The sequence below is a fragment of the Corythoichthys intestinalis genome, chromosome 6, assembly GCF_030265065.1.
Source record: "Corythoichthys intestinalis isolate RoL2023-P3 chromosome 6, ASM3026506v1, whole genome shotgun sequence".
Classification (NCBI taxonomy): Eukaryota; Metazoa; Chordata; class Actinopteri; order Syngnathiformes; family Syngnathidae; genus Corythoichthys; species Corythoichthys intestinalis.
This window is the reverse complement of record NC_080400.1, coordinates 40,477,901-40,495,909: the sequence shown is the minus strand read 5'-3', so window position 1 is coordinate 40,495,909 and position 18,009 is coordinate 40,477,901. Positions and strand designations below refer to the sequence as shown.

General features: G+C 36.0%; 1 protein-coding gene across 6 annotated transcripts in view; it reads right to left on the bottom strand.

Moving 5' to 3' along the window:
• Positions 1 to 18,009, bottom strand: part of zgc:172282 (leucine-rich repeat and fibronectin type III domain-containing protein 1-like protein) — a 281,828-nt gene that overhangs the window by 138,822 nt on the left and 124,997 nt on the right. For 5 of the 6 annotated variants that reach the window (XM_057838775.1, XM_057838778.1, XM_057838779.1 and 2 more), the window contains exon 2: positions 6,497 to 6,595. The exons of the other annotated variant lie outside the window; for it this stretch is intronic. The gene's annotated coding sequence lies outside the window, so the exon portion shown is untranslated. The remainder of the gene's footprint in view (positions 1 to 6,496; positions 6,596 to 18,009) is intronic. 6 annotated transcript variants of the gene reach the window in all.

The window sequence follows — 18,009 nt, the reverse complement described above, 5'->3', positions numbered from 1 at the left end:
CAGGATTCCTGCCACCCTCCTCAAAATTAATTAGTGCCGTTGAAAGTGATACAGATCCCCTCAATTTATAAAAGAGGTGTCATTCAGCTAGCTGTCAGTCAAAATATCATCACAAATATTATTTTATCAAGGCTGAAAAGTTACCTAGTGTTGCTTTAATGCCCCACTGAGCTTAATACCCTTTGTTATCCTATGCAATATACCATACCTAATTGTTTTTGAATATGTTTTGACAAATTGTACACATCACATGTGTTTCATTCTTCATATTAATATCATGTGAATTAAAACCAAATGGCCTTCATTTATTCAGTGCAAAGTATTACTTGTCATGATACGGGAATACAATCTGTTTTACAAATAATGTCTCCTTTACTAGAACAGTATCACTGGAAATCTTTGTAATTAAATTTTGAAAGTAAAGGTGTTTGGGGTTGAAATTTGCAGTGTAGCTTGGCTGACAGGCACATTTCTCATCCTAGCAGGTGCGCCTGTTTGATAAATATCTCCAGGCCCATAAGAATTGAAAGCAGGGCATATAGTAAATTTAAACTACATTTGCATGCAAGGTCCTGCATGCATTTTTTATATACTATAAAATACTATATATGTTCTAGAAAGAAAATAAGTGTCTCAGGGCATCTATTCAGTTCAATTGTTATGTATGTCTATGGGAAGCAATACCAATCGCTGACAAAGTTTTTTATGTCAGTTTTTATGCCATTTTAGATTAGAACATTTTAAGTTATGTTCAAGTCCGATATTAGCAGATGTACAGTATAATTTTCTGAATTTTCTGTGAGAACTATGTGTATATTATCATGAAAATGGTGTGATTTTTATGTGGCGAGCACAACAAATTTGTTTTCACCTAAAAGAATGATATGTTTGCGCAAAATGACGGAATGAAGTATCAAAGTGATATTTTGCTAATCGTAATGTGGCTATGTGATCAATATTATTGGATGAACTTGTTTTCAACATTGAGCCTGTGTTAAGCAGTAAGTGAAAAATCCACTATCTGCCTTGCTGCCGTTTAGTCTTAAAATAATTAAACTATTTTAATAACTAATTTTACTTATACTTACTTACTTACTTACTTATATCCATCTTGCCTACGTTACTGTAAATAACTTATTTTAATAACTAAGTTATTTTTTAAGTTAGTATGTCCCAAATGATTAAAGTTTTAATTTGAGAGTGCATGCTACGGCTCAGTCTTTCCCTCATACATATGTCGTCAGATAGTTAGTTGATAGTTTGAGAAGAAATCACGAATAAATACTAATTTATTTAGTAAATGACATTTTCCATGTTAACACAGTAAATGTTATGTGTATTATCCACTCTAATGAATATTCAACAATTATGACTTACAAAATAAACAACAGAATGCTTAAAAATCATTTTGATTTAAAAAAGGGAATTTTTAAAATGTTCATACAGTGTATCACAAAAGTGAGTACACTCCTCGCATTTCTGCAGATATTTAAGTGTATCTTTTCGGTACACAAGAAAGCCCGCCCGTCTCATCAGACCATGGGACATGGTTCCAGTAATCCATGTGCGTTGCTGACATAACTTCAGCAAACTGTTTGCGAGCTTTCTTGTGTACCGTCTTGAGAATACGCTTCCTCCTGTGGTGACAGAAAATGACAAGCAGTACTCAATTTGGACATTTAGGGATCTACGTATATACTAAGGGGGGTACTCACTTTTGTTGCCAGGGGTTTAGACATTAATGGCTATATTTTGAGTTATTTTGAGGGGAAAATAAATTAACTCTCTTATATAAGCCACACACAGACTACTTTTCATTTGTCAAAGCGACATTTTGTCAGTGTTCTCCCATGAAAATATATACTTAAATATCTGCAAAAATGCGAGGGGTGTACTCACTTTTGTGATACACTGTATAGAGAAGAATACTTATATATGAAACTGTTATTCTTTACAAGACACCTTAAACAATGTTTAATCGAAATAAAGAGCATTTCACTGACAGTTGTGATTTATACTTTTGATGCCTGAGAAAGAACCATATACATACTGAGTAAAAAGGTTTATAATAGATAATCATTTGTGATCTTCTTTCAATAATGTGTAAAAGCCTAAAAACAATCTGTATTTCAAGTAGGTTATTTATTTTATTATGATAAGTGAAATGTATTAGGGTCACGCTTGAGGCCATTTCTGCAAAAGTAAAGTAACTATATACCAATTTTGTGTTGTCATCAATAAATAGGCAAGAGTGCAGTTTGCTGACTAGAGAAAACTAAAAATGTTGTCAAGGATCAATTTGAAAACAAGCGCCAGCACTTTGTAAAAGGTCAAAAATAATGCCCTTTTGAATTGGCTCGTCCTTTTTGTTGCAGACAAGATGGTTTTCATTTGATATTCCTACAGGAACTACAAAATTGATCTGTATCTTGACGAATAGTGAATCTGGGTGAAAATAGCCTAGCAAGCTGAAAGTAAATCACCGGTGTAATGGTTTACTCGAACGACTTCCGCGCAGACACCTGGGATTTAGTTCCCACTCAGTAAAAAGTTTGAATGGATGTTTTGCTCACAAAAGCCTCTTGAAAGGATCACTAGTGTTGAAAATAAATAAACACATACAGTATATGCATATATTTATATCATTATATGTTATCTTTGGGTGTTTTAAACTGCGTGTTTAAGGTGCCTATGACAGCAAAAACCATGTTTTTTTTCATGTTTTCCGCGGTATTTTATGCTCCTGAATGAAATGGACCGCTTGGATGTGTGTGGAAGCGATCGCTATATTTATTTCGTTTTTTGAATCCCGCGCCATGAAAATGAGTGACTTTCAGCCTTAGTCTTGAGTTGAGAAAGAAGGCGCTGTGACGTATACGGTAGAAGGAGTCCTTTTCACTGTCCAGCCGTACTGTTGCATGAGAAGGACTACGGATTCAGCTGATTTTGCGGATTAATTCATTTATTTGTCATATCACGCCAGCCAAACGGCTGCAGAATTTTTTTTCTGCACCAGGGAGAGGTGTGTGAGCCTTCTTGGGGTTTCAAAAGGTTCCCGTTCACCTATGGATATTGGCCAAAACAAGCCATACTACTGTGGGACCACTCGACTTACGAAGCAGTGACTAAACATTGTACTTTGTATTATGGCAAATACTGGGATCATTTTAATACATAGGTGGGTTGCATTTTGTTGCATTCTTCATGTGCCCGGTGTTCTGTCAAATTTTCCACCCGATCACACTTCAAACGTTCTTTAATTAAAGGAAAACTTACGTTTGATCATGGATGGGCATGTAAAAAGCTCTCCTCATACACATTGTCATGTTAGCTGCACAACAACTGCAGCTGCTCTCGTATGACTCTCGCTGTTTACGTCTTTGCCGTATAGTAAAGCATTATTTTGCTATATTTGTGTTGACCATTTGGCAGATACACGCTCCTCCGACGTCGGCCGGTCATTGTCCAGCTGCTTCCCCGGCGAGGTGTCCTGTCCGTAGTAGCAGGGGAACGAGCTGTAACTTGCTCTCCGCCGGGCGGGTTGCCGATCGGCGAAGACAAATGACAACCCTGCGGCAGTGTGACACGATTCGGGCTAGTTTTGTGTGATTTTTCGCTTCAAAAAGCGAAAATAAGACTTTGAGACGTCAGCCGGTTCGGGTTAGCATGTCAACTAGCTGTCACGCCTCTTATTTTGCTTACATTACCGAAGCTGGGGAGCAGGGAAATGTCAAAAGCCTGACTAACAATGGCGGCATAGTAAAGCGATCGAAAGGTGCGACAGAAAAGGTGAAGTCAACAATTTTGACCATTAGGGAGTAATTTTGCCATGTCATACTGAATAAACGCATTTTTATTATTTCATATTTCATTTAGCATAAGATTGTTATTTGTCATGACCATACCATTTATTTAGCAATTGGGAAAAATACTTCAATAAAAAGAATATCCTTTAAAAATATTGGAGTAGAGAGACTGAAACAATGACATTTTGCGGCTCTCTTTGTTGTATTTTCCTCGTTATGAATAATTCCCCCTCAATGGGCTTCACATTATATCAGATGAAACCATTCTCCCGCTGACGTCATCCAACTGTTGTGGACGCTAGAGCCCAATAATGGTAGGCGTGGCTAGACAGCGGATTAAAACACTAATTTCTCTTCATCTGCGCTTTGCCAAATTGTTGTAAATAGTCAAATTGTCTCAAAATATGATTCTAATTCACATAATAATGCTATTTAAGACTTTTTTTTTTTTTTTTTTTATCCTGTCGTACGCACTTTAAGGTTGTTATGCTGTCGGTGGATTATGTGTATGTGTATTATGTGTATAGTGTATCAATCATTTCATTCCATATCTGTTTTAGAATCCAAAATCGGAAAACATACCATCTTGTTATTTCATTTCTCGTTTTCATGTAAAAATCGGAAAACAAATAACAGCCTTTTTTTTGTATTATCAATGTGTGGTAACCTGGAAGTTGTTGAAATTTTTTCAGTGAGGCCAGTCTTGAAACGTGTGGATCTTAAAACCTTGATCTTGAAAGATAAGATAGTGAAGGCGATATACAGTGACATATAAATAGACCGTTATGGCCACACTAGAACAATACGCTGACATTATTGAGCAATTGTTCTAAGCTGGTAAGAACCACACAGACATTTTTGGAATGGAATCACCCGTTAGAGACTGACTGACCTTGCTGAGAAAAAAATAAATAAATAAAATTAAAAAAAAAGGTCAACAACCTCTGGGTCACAACACATCGAAAAGGATACAAACCAAAATTGAATAGAGCAAAAAAAAAACATTATAATTCCGTTCTCTCGTATTCTATTGTTAATTTCAAAACAAAGCAAAAAACAAAACAAAACAAAAATCAAAACATCAAAAAATTGGCCGTTAAAAGAAAACCCTCGCCAATTTGCGCTTCAAAGTTTTCGGTTTTAGTTATTCACTGGATTGGAACTATTCAAGTATTAAGTAAGTATTCAAAAAAATAAAAATGAGAAAAATATGTGTCATTCAATTTTGAGGTGCAAGAAATAATGTTTCGCAGCAAAACATACTGTACATGACTTTGAACATGCCCACGGGCATTCATCCAATGCGCTTAATTGGTTACTGGTGGGAGATAGACACATGACAAAACCAATGACCCCCACCAAAGTCGCCCCTACTATGTGCAGCATCGCGACCTCCTATATAGTGATTGAAAAAAGTTAGATTGCTAATAATAGTGGCTTTACCAAGTCAGCTGATTGGCTGCGCACATCTTATCCTCGCCCAACCTTTTGTGAGGATTTCAAGGAAAAAACCTCAAGGTTCCTTTTTATTGGGACTTTTCAGCATTTTTACAAGCTTTGAGAGGACCCAAAGCCCACAAAAAAACCTCCACAAAATCTAAGGGAATTTTAACATTTTTTTAAACCCAAAAATGGGGCACTCTATCTTGTCAAACACTTCCAGGACTATTTTTACCCACTTTTAAATCACCCAAAGCCTGGTACAAACCTCCAACACTTTCCAAGGAAAGCTGAACAACTTTTACGCCAAACACATCCATGACCTAGAGGGCATATTAAGCGGTACTTTTCTCAATTTTTCCCGGCATGACATCCAGCAGGTGTGCCAAGTTTCCCCCACGCATCACAGTGTGACTGCATAATGACAGCAACTACGCCGATATTTGGATATTTGACATATACTGGTATCGGCCCTTTTTTAAACCCGACCAGCAGATATTAAAAAAAAAATCAATTCAAAATTGGGTTATTTTTGCTCAGATATTCTATTTGTGTGATTCAATAAATATGCTTTAGGCATTTCAATTAAATTCAGTGGTTGCATTATTCAATTTTTTACGCCAATTTTTACACTTTTACTGCAAATTAATATCGGCTCCAACAATCAGTTATCGGCCCTGCTAAATACTAATCATCCGTATCGGTCCTGATAAACCCATATTGGTCAATCTCTAAATGAAATGCAGTACTTTTCATTACATGTGAAGTAAATACATGTAAATAAATACAGTTTACTTCGATAGTTTTATTTTATTTTATTTTTTTTAAGGGGTGGGGGAGCAAATCCTACTTCTCGGTTTTTCACTTTTCTCGGGGGATCTGGTCTCCACTGACTGCGAAAAAGGAAGAATTGCTGTTTGTTTTCCGATTTTTGATTTGAAAACGAGAAATGAAATAACAAGTCGTTCTCCGTTTTCTGATTTTGGATTCTACGAAAGATATGGAATGAAGAAATTATACACTGATAGTGGATTTGCTGCAGCTGTTTTCTTACATATGTTTCAGAATACTTTGATGTTCTTGACATTTCAGTGGACCCTGGCAGATGCAGCAAAGCAGCAATGAAACATTAAGTAGCCCCTCTGTCATTTAGTTTACAAAATGTAAATATATTAAGCAATAAATACACAGTTCTGCCCAAGTTCTACATTAAACAAAGTCACAAAAAACTACATGCCAGGTATGCTTACCTCTGTCAAGTGTGCTGTGATTTAATTAGGGTCAACATGAAGAACATCTATAGTGACTGACAGATTTACTATAGGCAGCCTGGAGGGAGGGAGGCCAACCTAAAGAAAAGTGAAAAAAGGCATAATAGGTTATTTTACATTAGATCACTACTATCATGCGGGGGAAAAAATGCTGACATCTAGTAAAAAGATTACATTTTTGGATTAGCACTACTCTGGGTTCACTCAAATTGGCATTTTGAATCCATATTATTATAGAAATAACAGCAGATTGTCTGCCAATTTCACAAACAGGTGCAATGAGCCTTTGCGCTTAAAAATCAAAATACACTGTTTTTTTTTTTTTTTTTTTTTTTTTTATCCTCAAGCGCTAAGAAAATAGACTTCAGGCTGTTATTTGGATTCTACATGACCTTCACGGGTTCCATCAACGTATTAGTGTGTGCTTTTATGCTTTATCTCCAAAATTGTCATCCATTTATTTTCTTTTTTTCAATCTGCCACCGAATACGCATAACAATTTATGACTTAAGATTATTCAATATTCATATTCTTGCTTAATAAAACAGGATATTGAATGGAATATGTCTCAATATATAAATAAAAAAATCATTTTCACTATATATGGAATTGTTTATCATAATTTTAGTTTAGCTGGTCCACCTTTGGTGCAAAAACAAAACACACAGAATATCAAAGACCAGTCAAATGCTGTGTACAGTTCTTGATTTTTTGACTAACATGTGACTTCTTGATAGTCTTAATGGGCTAATTAAAGACCCTCCTCAGAGAGTTGCAATTCAGCTTGTTAGGGCCATTATTTCCCATCCAATCTGATTCATTACCACACCCTGGCAACTGAGACATACTGTACCTGTCACTCAAACAGCAACAGTGTCGCATTCGTAACCAAACACAATTTGCTATTTTTAATCTTCCACAGTGCCAATTTAAGCATATGAACCATTGCTGGCGAATTGATGTTGCTTACTGGCCGCACACTCCCCACAAATACTGTTGGATAAGTTGTGAAGAGGTGGAAAAAGTAACAATTTGCAAGCAACTGTTTATTTATATTGTAATGCACTTGGCTGAGAACGAAGGAGGAAACAAGTTCAGCTGGGCTTCCCTCGCTTTATTATTGTGGCAACAAATTAAACACAACAACAAATACAGTGGGCCGTTGTCAGCCATGACCCACACCCGTCTCAGTCGATGCCAGACTGACTTCTCTATATGCATCACCAAACACGCCCTGGTCTCCTCTTAAAGGGGACACTCATTTTTACAGACAGTACACTCATCTGTTAAAGGGGATGTACATATTTATGGACATTGCAATTTTTCAATGCTTTATAGTTCACTTTTATTAAATTCTGTTAATTTTCTGCCTGTTTTTTTTTTTTTTTTTTTGCAAGGAATCCGGAGCATGAAATTGCCTGACCGTTTTCGGCCACTGCATAGTACTGCCTACAATTGCAACAACCTATTTATGTATGTATGCATGTATGTATATGTATGATTTGGGCAAGCAACTCAAGTTTCCACACCATGTTACAACAACTTCATTGAGACCAGATATTGTGCTTACATCAGTATCTTCAAGGCAGGTGCTACTGATGGAATTGACGGTTCCCTGGGAGGATCGCATAGAGGAGGCGAATGAGCGGAAGCAGTCAAAGTACCAGGAGCTTGTCGAACAATGCCAGAGTTGACGCTGGACTGCACGCTGTGAGCCCAATGAAGTGGGGTGTAGAGGCTTTGCGGGCCACTCATTATGCAAGGTGCTCACACTTCTGAGCATCACAGGTGCTGAAAAAAAGAAGGCCATCAAGACCCTTGCTGGGTCACCTGAGGGAGGGGGTATGATTTTGGAAGACCCAAAACCCCTATCACTGATGATGTGTTCCATTGCATCCTAGTATGTACAGTATCTTAAAATCATGTATGTATGTATTTATTTATTTGTTTATCTATCACTAGCCACCACTGGTGTGCAACATATAAACCCCCTTTCACACAGTTCCTCAAAATTTTGTCACATAACAGGCACAACTATAAAGGTGACATTTAACTCTCTCACTTATCAGATAGAATTGATAAATGAAAACTATTGCAGGGAAGCGGTAAAGCTCATTCTGAAAAGTATTTTAAAGTCAAAAGAAGCTGTCAGGTTCCAGTATTTCAGACAACTTTTTTTCACAAGCACTATTAAAGTAAAGAAGAAATGTCACCTTGCCCAACAGAGCTTGTTGAAAACTTCTATACAGCAAGGAACCGCAAGCTGAAAGCTTGAAAATAATAATTAAAAAAAAAAAAAAAAAAAAAACTCTTATCAACCCACCTTTCATAACTATGCCGCAAAGAGCCTTGCCACCTCAGTTGTTGAAAATAATTTGATTGCCAAAGTGGCCAAGGTATCAAACAGACTGCAGTATGTCAAATGTAACTTCTGTTACCCTGTCGGTTTGTATGAATTATTAGATAATTTGATGTGTGGCAATAGTAGTGCATGCATCTAGTGTTACACCTCTCTTACTACTACAAACTAGGGTTGTTCCGATCATGTTTTTTTGCTCCCGATCCGATCCCGATCGTTTTAGTTTGAGTATCTGCCGATCTCGATATTTCCCGATCCGATTGCTTTTTTTTTGCTCCCGATTCAATTCCAATCATTCCCGATAATTTTTCCCGATCATATACATTTTGGCAATGCATTAAGAAAAAAATGAATAAAACTCGGACGAATATATACATTCAACATACAGTACATAAGTACTGTATTTGTTTATTATGACAATAAATCCTCAAGATGGCATTTACATTATTAATATTCTTTTTGTGAGAGGGATCCACGGATAGAAAGACTTGTGACTTCATCTAGTGTATTTGTTGAGCTTTTAGTAAATGATACTGCAGCCATTCAACCCAAATGCATGATGGGAAATGCAACCATGACTGTGCGTAGGGGCACCAATTGATATATCTTCTCTGCGTTGGGAAATAATATAAGCTGTTAACAGTGAAGTAACGCGTTACTGTAATCTGATTACTTTCTTTCAGTAACGAGCAATCTAACGCGTTCATTTTTCCAGGCCAATAATCCGATTAAATTTAGTTTCCTCGGTGCCTGTGCGTTACTAATTTGTTGTTGCTTCATAATGTATGTAGAATGAAGAAGATTGTAGTCATGTACGCAGAGCATTTGAAAGGAAAATACTGCGCTTGAGTTTGGGAGTGACATCACATCTCACATTTTCTCATCGGGGCGGGTCACGTGTAATACCATGCTGCCTGTGCGTGCACCGTCTGCCACGGCGGTCAACAACATAGCCTGCTAGCTATCAGGATGCTAACAGTAAAGGAGCTGGAGAGATACAACAAACAGCTGCATTTGCTCAGTGGAGATACAGCCATTACTTCACATATCCGTCCAGTAAAGATGACAAAAATATCTCCGTGCGTTGCAAACTCTGCGCTGGCTCAGAAAGACTGTCGACCGCAATATACTCGACATCCAATTCAACAAGGAAACACTTGGAATTACAGCACAACGCGTCGCGAAAAAAAAAAGCCGACAGGTAACGAGACAGCCAGCTCTTCTACAGTTTGTAACCAGCCTTTATAATATGTGTAATTATGTACATTTTGTAGTTAGAGTTTGTAATCATAGGCGGAGTTTTACATTTGTGGGACTGGGGGGAGAAGCATGTTGAAGACTGAAACGAAAGTCAAAAGTTTGGACACATATTTTGCGTTTTATATATTTTCACTACTATTATATATTCTCACTGAAGACATCAAAACTATGAACGAACATGTCGAATGGCAAAAACATGTGAAATAACTGAAAACAGGTTTTGTTTTCTACATTCTTCAAAGTATCCACCTTTGAGGTGTCTCCAAACTTTTGGCTAATACTGAATATATATATATATACACATCTTGACACTGTTCGAGTTCAATCAACTGTTCAAGTTGTTGTTGGCAGCATTTGAAAGCTTAGGTTTAAAGAAATTCTAAATATCCATCTTGCCTCCTCTGGTGTAGTTTTGGCTAAGCATAGCAAATGATAGTCTCCAAGGTGCAAGTCACGTGATCTGTTCGAAAAATGATTTTGACCCATTATGAAAACTTTACGTTGTAGGATTTTTGTTCATTTCATTAATTTTTGTTGTTTGTTTTATTGCTTTACAACTTTTAGAAACAACATTTTAATGATTAGGTCTTTATTTGAAAGGGGAAGTTCAGAATTTTTTACATTAGGCTTTATCTTGGAGTCAGCGGGGGTTTAATTAGTCGTTGGAGTTGATTTCAACAAATTTTGTCAGTTAGTTGTTAGTTTTAGGGCTCCGGAATGGCTAAGCAAGGGCGAGTCAATGGTGGTCGACTAATTAAACCCCCGCTAACTCAAAGATTAAGCCTTATGTAAAAAACTCAATTAGACGCGATGACATTTTTCTGTTATTTTTATGCTGAGGCAGCAAAAGGAAAAAAATGGTAAAAATTAACTGATAAGTTACTTTTAAAGTAACTTAGTTACTTTGATAATGAAGTAATCAGTAAAGTAACTAGATTACTTTTTTGAGGTGTAATCAGTAATCAGTAATTACATTACTTTTTTAAGTAATCCGTGACAACACTGGGTGTTAAGATAAAGATCAATTGCTACCTTGCTCCCCCACATTGCTTCCCATGATATTTCTAATCGTAGGGAGAGGGACTGTAAGGATTTAGCCAATTAAAGAAAGGTTCCAAAGGCTGCCAAAATTCACTCTATTCATTCTACGCTGCCTTTTATCTCTCTATATAGGTAAAATGGTGCCATTACAGATTGAGCGCGACAATGCGTGAGTGGGTCGTGCAGCGCATGCATTAATTGCGTTAAATATTTTAATGTGATACATTTTTTAAAAAATTAATTACCGCCGTTATCGGGATAAATTTGATATCCCTATATATATATATATATATATATATATATATATATATATATATATATATATATATATATATATATATATATATATATATATATATATATATATATATATATATATATATATATACTTAAAAAAAGGCATGGCCGATATTTTTTTGCCGATTCCGATACTTTGAAAATGACGTGATCGGACCCGATCGATCGGAATAGGAGTATGTGATTGTTGTATTATCTTGATGCTCACATATATACAATAGAACCAAAAGTATTTCCTGATCTGCCTTGGCTCTCGCGTGAAATTCAGTGCCATTCTTTATGGGGTTTAATTACAACGTTGATCAAACCTGTTTTGTTATAACAAGTTCAACTCTTCCACAAAGGCTCGCATAAAATGTTAGGATTGTTATGGGTAAATGTTGACCTTTCTTTGAGAAGTGCATTTCTGAGGTCACACAGCACAAGTGTTCACACAAGTTGAACATAAGGGCTTGGCAGTAAGTTTCTGCTCAAATACACCCCAAAGACATTCTATTGGAGATCAAAGGGTACAATACTCTAGTTCAGTGGTCCCTAACTTTTTTTGCACCACGGACCGGTGTGATGTAGGCCTTTTTTCATGGAAATGCATTTGCTTTTGTTGTCTCGTTTGCTAGCTTTTAGCCACATATTATGCAGAATGGACTTGCTTGTATGCTCCTCTTCTGGCTCAGCAGGTGGCCTGTTCCCCGTAAAAATGCTGTATAAAGACATCTGTTTTTCACTCATCTTTACTAATGTGTGGGCTTATTATTTCCGGGAACAAATCTGATGTGCCTACGTTATTATCAAGGACAAGATCACAGAGGCATATTGATGTGGCAGGATTGCGGCCATTACCAAATTATTCATTATTTCTCTGCGGCCCAGTAACAAATGCACTACGGAGCGGTACCAGGAACCGGTCCCGGTTGTTGGGGATCTGAGCTCTAGACACACCAAATTTCCGGTTTATGGGATGTGACACTCAAATATTGCAATGTTGACTGGGTCTGTGTTGTAATATGTTGGGTATTTTTAGAACACGACATATTCTCAGAGACGTGAGAATATGTCAGGTTATTTTTCATTTATTGTAATGTCAGGGGTTAAAGGCTATGGCGTGAAGTTTCAAAGCAGTGGCGTGAGCACCACCAGTGACAGAGAAGATGTAGAATCAAATGTTTTGTCAGAAACATATTTGTGACTGCCTTTGTAAGTATGTGCAGGCATGCAGACATACTTAGCTTTAGCTGAGTGTTTAATGTTCAAACGGGGCACAGTCAACCTTAACGTAGCTCTCAGGGGTGCGTTTAACCGTTTACTTTGATATCATAGACATTTCAGCACTTCACTGAGTAACATTTTTTTTTTTTTAATTTTTGTTCTCTATTCGCTGTAAATCTTGATTTAAAAGGGATTATATATTTTCATGTTTTGCTGCTTTCATACCACTTTTTGTTGTTGTTGTTGTTGCAGCCACTCCATAATGTATTTACACAGTTAACTTACAATTGCAGATGTATTGAGCAAGGAATCGGCGGCACAGTTATTGAATATGGTGCTTTCGCCTCACAGTCCTGAGATCAAATATACCTGTTAGAGCTTGAATAGAATATTTATCGGAGAGAAATCCTTCTTCTCTCTTTCTGAAACCTGTGACAGAGCAGGAAATAGTGGACAATGTTATAAAATATAGAAATATAACATCTACAGACTGCAATGACATTGATATGTCAACAGTGCAAAAGAGGATTGAGGCCATCTCTAAACCATTAACATACATATGTAATTTGTCATTTCAGACTGGTTTGTTTCCAAATAAAATGATGATAGCCTTTGTAATACCAATTAGAGCTGTCCCGACTAGTCGACATTATCGACGTCATCGTTGACGTAAATACGTCGACGGGCAAAACATACCGTTGACAGGTAATGACGGGTTAAAAAAAATTACATGCTGATAAAGTTTAGAATGGCGTGCGCTCGCGATGCAAGCGGTTGTTACCGGCACCCCCAAGGCGGCCGCTGTTATTCTCAATTTGACTGGCATTGTCAGATTGAGCGGAGAGGAAGAAAGTGGGCGAGCGAGAGAGAGGGAGCAAGTTAGGTGAGAGTTGGGAAACTACACGGGTAGCGCGGAGTTAAATGGGTGCATTCCCCACGTTTTTTTTTTTTTTTTTTTAATTGAAGTTGCCTTTATGTGCGTCGTTATCAACGTGCATTTTTATTTAATAAAATAATTAATATATTATACTTATACATACGTGGAATACATATACACACACACACATTATATATATATATATATATATATATATATATATATATATATATATATATATATATATATATATATATATATATATATATATATATATATATATATATACATATATATATATAATATTTTATTTATTATTAAATTTATTAGGATCATGGAAGCTCCCACTTTTGGAAAAATATATATATATATATATATATATATCCTGTAAATACATAATATAATAAAAATGTATATGGAAACAGCACTGGCCTGCTTACTGTAATCCATGACTGAACTAATGTTAGTTACTTTATATTATAAAGTATTATTGTCTATATACATATAGTAGTATACTATAAAATTAATACTATACATTTAACTTTTGTTACTATAACTATGTGTGACATTCATTCAAAATAATTGTGGTAATATTTCAGTGTCCCCTCTGCTTTATCTATTTTCAGGTTAAAACAAACAAAAGTTGAACAGTTTTTCCCCTGCCCAAAAAATGCGGAATGCACACCAGAAAGAGCATCCGAACTCACACAAATTATTCTGAAAATGATCGTCTGGGACATGAGGCCCATTGCAATTCATTTTAACATTTATAACAATATAGACATACGACAAAAAGAGTAAGAATTGTTTTGACTCCTGTTAAAAAGGTGAAGTCACATTGTTTCCGTTTACATTTTTTTGCACTTGAGCAGCATTTGACCTCATTGTTTGTGATTTATTATTGATATTTATTTTGTTTATACATTAATAAAGAATTTAGGTATTCCAAAATGTTTTTGTGAATTAATAAGCTTCAACAAAAATTTCATTATTAAATTAGTAAAAAAAAAAAAAAATATATATATTAGATTAGTCAACTAATCGTAAAAATAGTCGGCTGACTAATCGGGAGGAAATTAGTGGTTTGGGACAGCCCTAATACCAATATTTAAAACTGGGGACAAGCATTCCTTTACGAATTATAGACCTATATCATTCTTTATCAACTCAATATTCAAAAATACGTTTTAACAATAGATGAGACTCATTCCTAGAAAAACACAACATCCTTGCTGAAAAAAAGTATGGGTTCAGGTCAAACAGGTCAACAACTCTGGCAACAATAGAAGCAATAGAATCAATAACAAATGCCACAGATCATAAGAAATATGCCGCTGGAGTATTTATAGATCTGAAAAAGGTATTTGATCCAATTAAACATGACATATTATTTAATAAACTTCAACGATATGGCATTAGAGGAATAGTGCTTGAATGGGTAAAAAGTTATTTTAGGGGGAAGGAGCAAATTGGATTGTCAAATTGGATAATAATTCCTCATCATGTTTGGATGTTGTGTGCGGTGTCCCCCGGGAGTCAGTATTAGGCCCTAAATTATTCATTTTGTTCTAGTATATAAATGATATGTGCATGGTTTGCAAGCTATTGCAGTTTGTGTTATTTGCTGATGGCATGAATATTTTTCACTCAGGGGATAACATATTACAATTACAGGAGGAAATAAAAACAGAAATGAACAAATAAAAAATATGGTTCAATAATAATAAATTGCCATTAAATTTAGAGAAGACAAAAATAATATTATTTGGGAACTGTAAAAACGATGCACAGTTGAAGATAATAGTAGATGGGATAGACATTGAGAGAGTACATGAAATCAGGCTTTTCGGGGTAATTATTGATGGAAAAACTTAACTGGAAACAACATATCAAATATATACAGAGCAAAATTTCACGGAACATTACAATAATAAATAGAGCAAAGTGGGTATTAGATTCCAAATCACTGCACACTCTATACGGTTCACGAGTCTCTGCTTACTTGCAATACAGTGCCGAGGTATGGGGCAATAATTACAAAACTTCGCTATATTCAGTAAATGTACTGCAGAAAAGGGCATTACCGATCATACACAAAGCTGTTATCAGGATCATACAAACACACTATTTGTTTAGTCAAAATTGTTTTCTGATATCGTACAATACCAAACAGCACAAATAATTTTCAAATCTATAAAAAAAAATATATTACCTCAGAATATTCAGCAGTTGTTTACAAACTATGAAAAAAGTTACAATTTACGGGGATACTGGGACTTCAAAGAACCCAGATTTCGGACGACAGGAAAAAGTTTTTGCGTATCAGTATGTGGGGTGAGACTACTGAAAAAATGTAGTGTGGATTTAATAGAATGTACAAATATCGGACAATTTAAGAAACTGTATAAAGATATGATTTTCAAAAAATATAAAGATGAGGGATATATGGATAACAACTAGGGTGTTGTGATTATTGTGCAATGGGATATTGAGAGATTGTGAGATTGAAGATGTGTTAAACAAGAATGTACTAGTATATGTTTAAATGTAAGGACTGGAACTGATATCTCAGGACTTAAAGACAAGGGGTGGGAGTAAATAAGTTTTACTACTTCTCACCCCTTTTCGAATACTCATATTTTGTTTTTCTTTTCTTTTGATTATTGTCACCGATTATTGGTACAGTGGTACCTCTACATACGAAGTTAATTCTTTCCAAGACCTTGTTTGTAAGTCGAAATGGTCGTATGCCGAGCAGGGTTTTCCCATAAGAATATATTCTAATTCCATTAATTCGTTCCACAGCCCAAAAACCTACACTAAATCCTTCATAAATACTCTTGGTACAATTACAAATAGCAATTGAAAATAGCAAAACACATCAATTATATATAAAAATCAGAATAGTATTATAATAATCATAATTCCTGTAAAAAAGTAACGGATCGAGTTCTAATGAACGCACCGCGTGACTGACGTGACACAGAGAGGAGTAGTCCGGTTGAGTTTACTTTTGCTTTCAATGTTTTCTTGAGTACACAGTTGTGGCGGACAGGCGTTTTGTGTTGGATAAGTTCTGAAATAAATGATAAAACCTTGACAAAGCTGGCGATTTCTTTGGCGATGTAACCACAATAATAAATTGTCAACTTAACTTATAAAGACCGGCGAATGGTGGCAGGAGGAGGACCGTGGAGATGTATTGTTGAGCCAGTTCACGGATGCGCACCCCACGCTCATATTTCTCTATAATTTGCATCTTCATTTTGAAGGTAAGCGTCACCTTTTTCCTTGTTTCACCTCCTGTAACAACCTTTTTGAAACCTGTGTTGATTTCTCTCACAAGAAAGTCACCCATGCGTCAGTCGGTGGTGCTGTCATGTTGTCGTATTTTGAGCATGCCGTCGGATGTAGAGACAAATGGCGGGTCAAATTTTACGAAAAGATCATGTGTCGAAGCGATCGTATGTCGAGGTACCACTGTACCTATGTATTGAATATTTGAAATAAACATGTTCAGTCTAATCAAGGGTTCAATCCCAGTCTCTAGCCTTCCTGTGTGGAGTATGCATGTCCTTCCCGTGCCTGCATGTGTTTTCTCCGAGTTCTCCGTTTTCCTAGGAGTTTGTGAAAATTAACTGACTGACTGACTGACTGACTGAAACAAAGTGGAATAGGTCATTCAAAGAGTTACCATTTTCTTGTAGAAAAAAAAATATTAATTGGTTTAAAACATTTAGGAAACAAATAGGAGGTAACTATGGAAACAGCTTCTCATAGAAAAATCTCTCAAGAATCTTCATATTGTCCTCACAGTGAAAACCTTGCCAACCAAATCAAGGTTGTACACTTTTGAAAATTACGCCGCCATTTCAGTCTTGATATGCTTCTTGATGTGCTTTGACAGTCAGTGCTGATTACGTTCACAGTGATTGACCTTGAGTGACCGACATTTCTAATCAGCAACTGTTTTTGCACCAACTATATTTCCATCCCCCATCGTTATTTTGAAAATATTTTAATAGGATACATCTTAACACAAGGTCAAAATCATCATTACATTTATTTCATTAGCAACGATAAAACGAAATACAGATAGAACAAGGGCACAAAATATTTTATCTTGCATCCGTCATAGATGTAAAATAAGAAAAAGTCAAACTGAAAAGAACGATCAGTAGAGAGTGTTGTCAGCCTCCAGACCAGCACCCCGTGACTTTGACTAGGATAAGTGGGGTTGAAAATGGTTGGATGGATATATGAAAGGAGAGGGAGAGATATTCCTGTTCCAGATTTTTATGCCAATCTCACACCATTTTCATTGATATTCAGGTCCATTTTAATATCCAACAAAAAAAGCATTTAGTTTCTACTGATGATAAGGCTAGAAAAATACAAAACCTCTCTATCCCTATGTGAAAAAGGTATTGAACCCAATTATGGTTGTGCCAC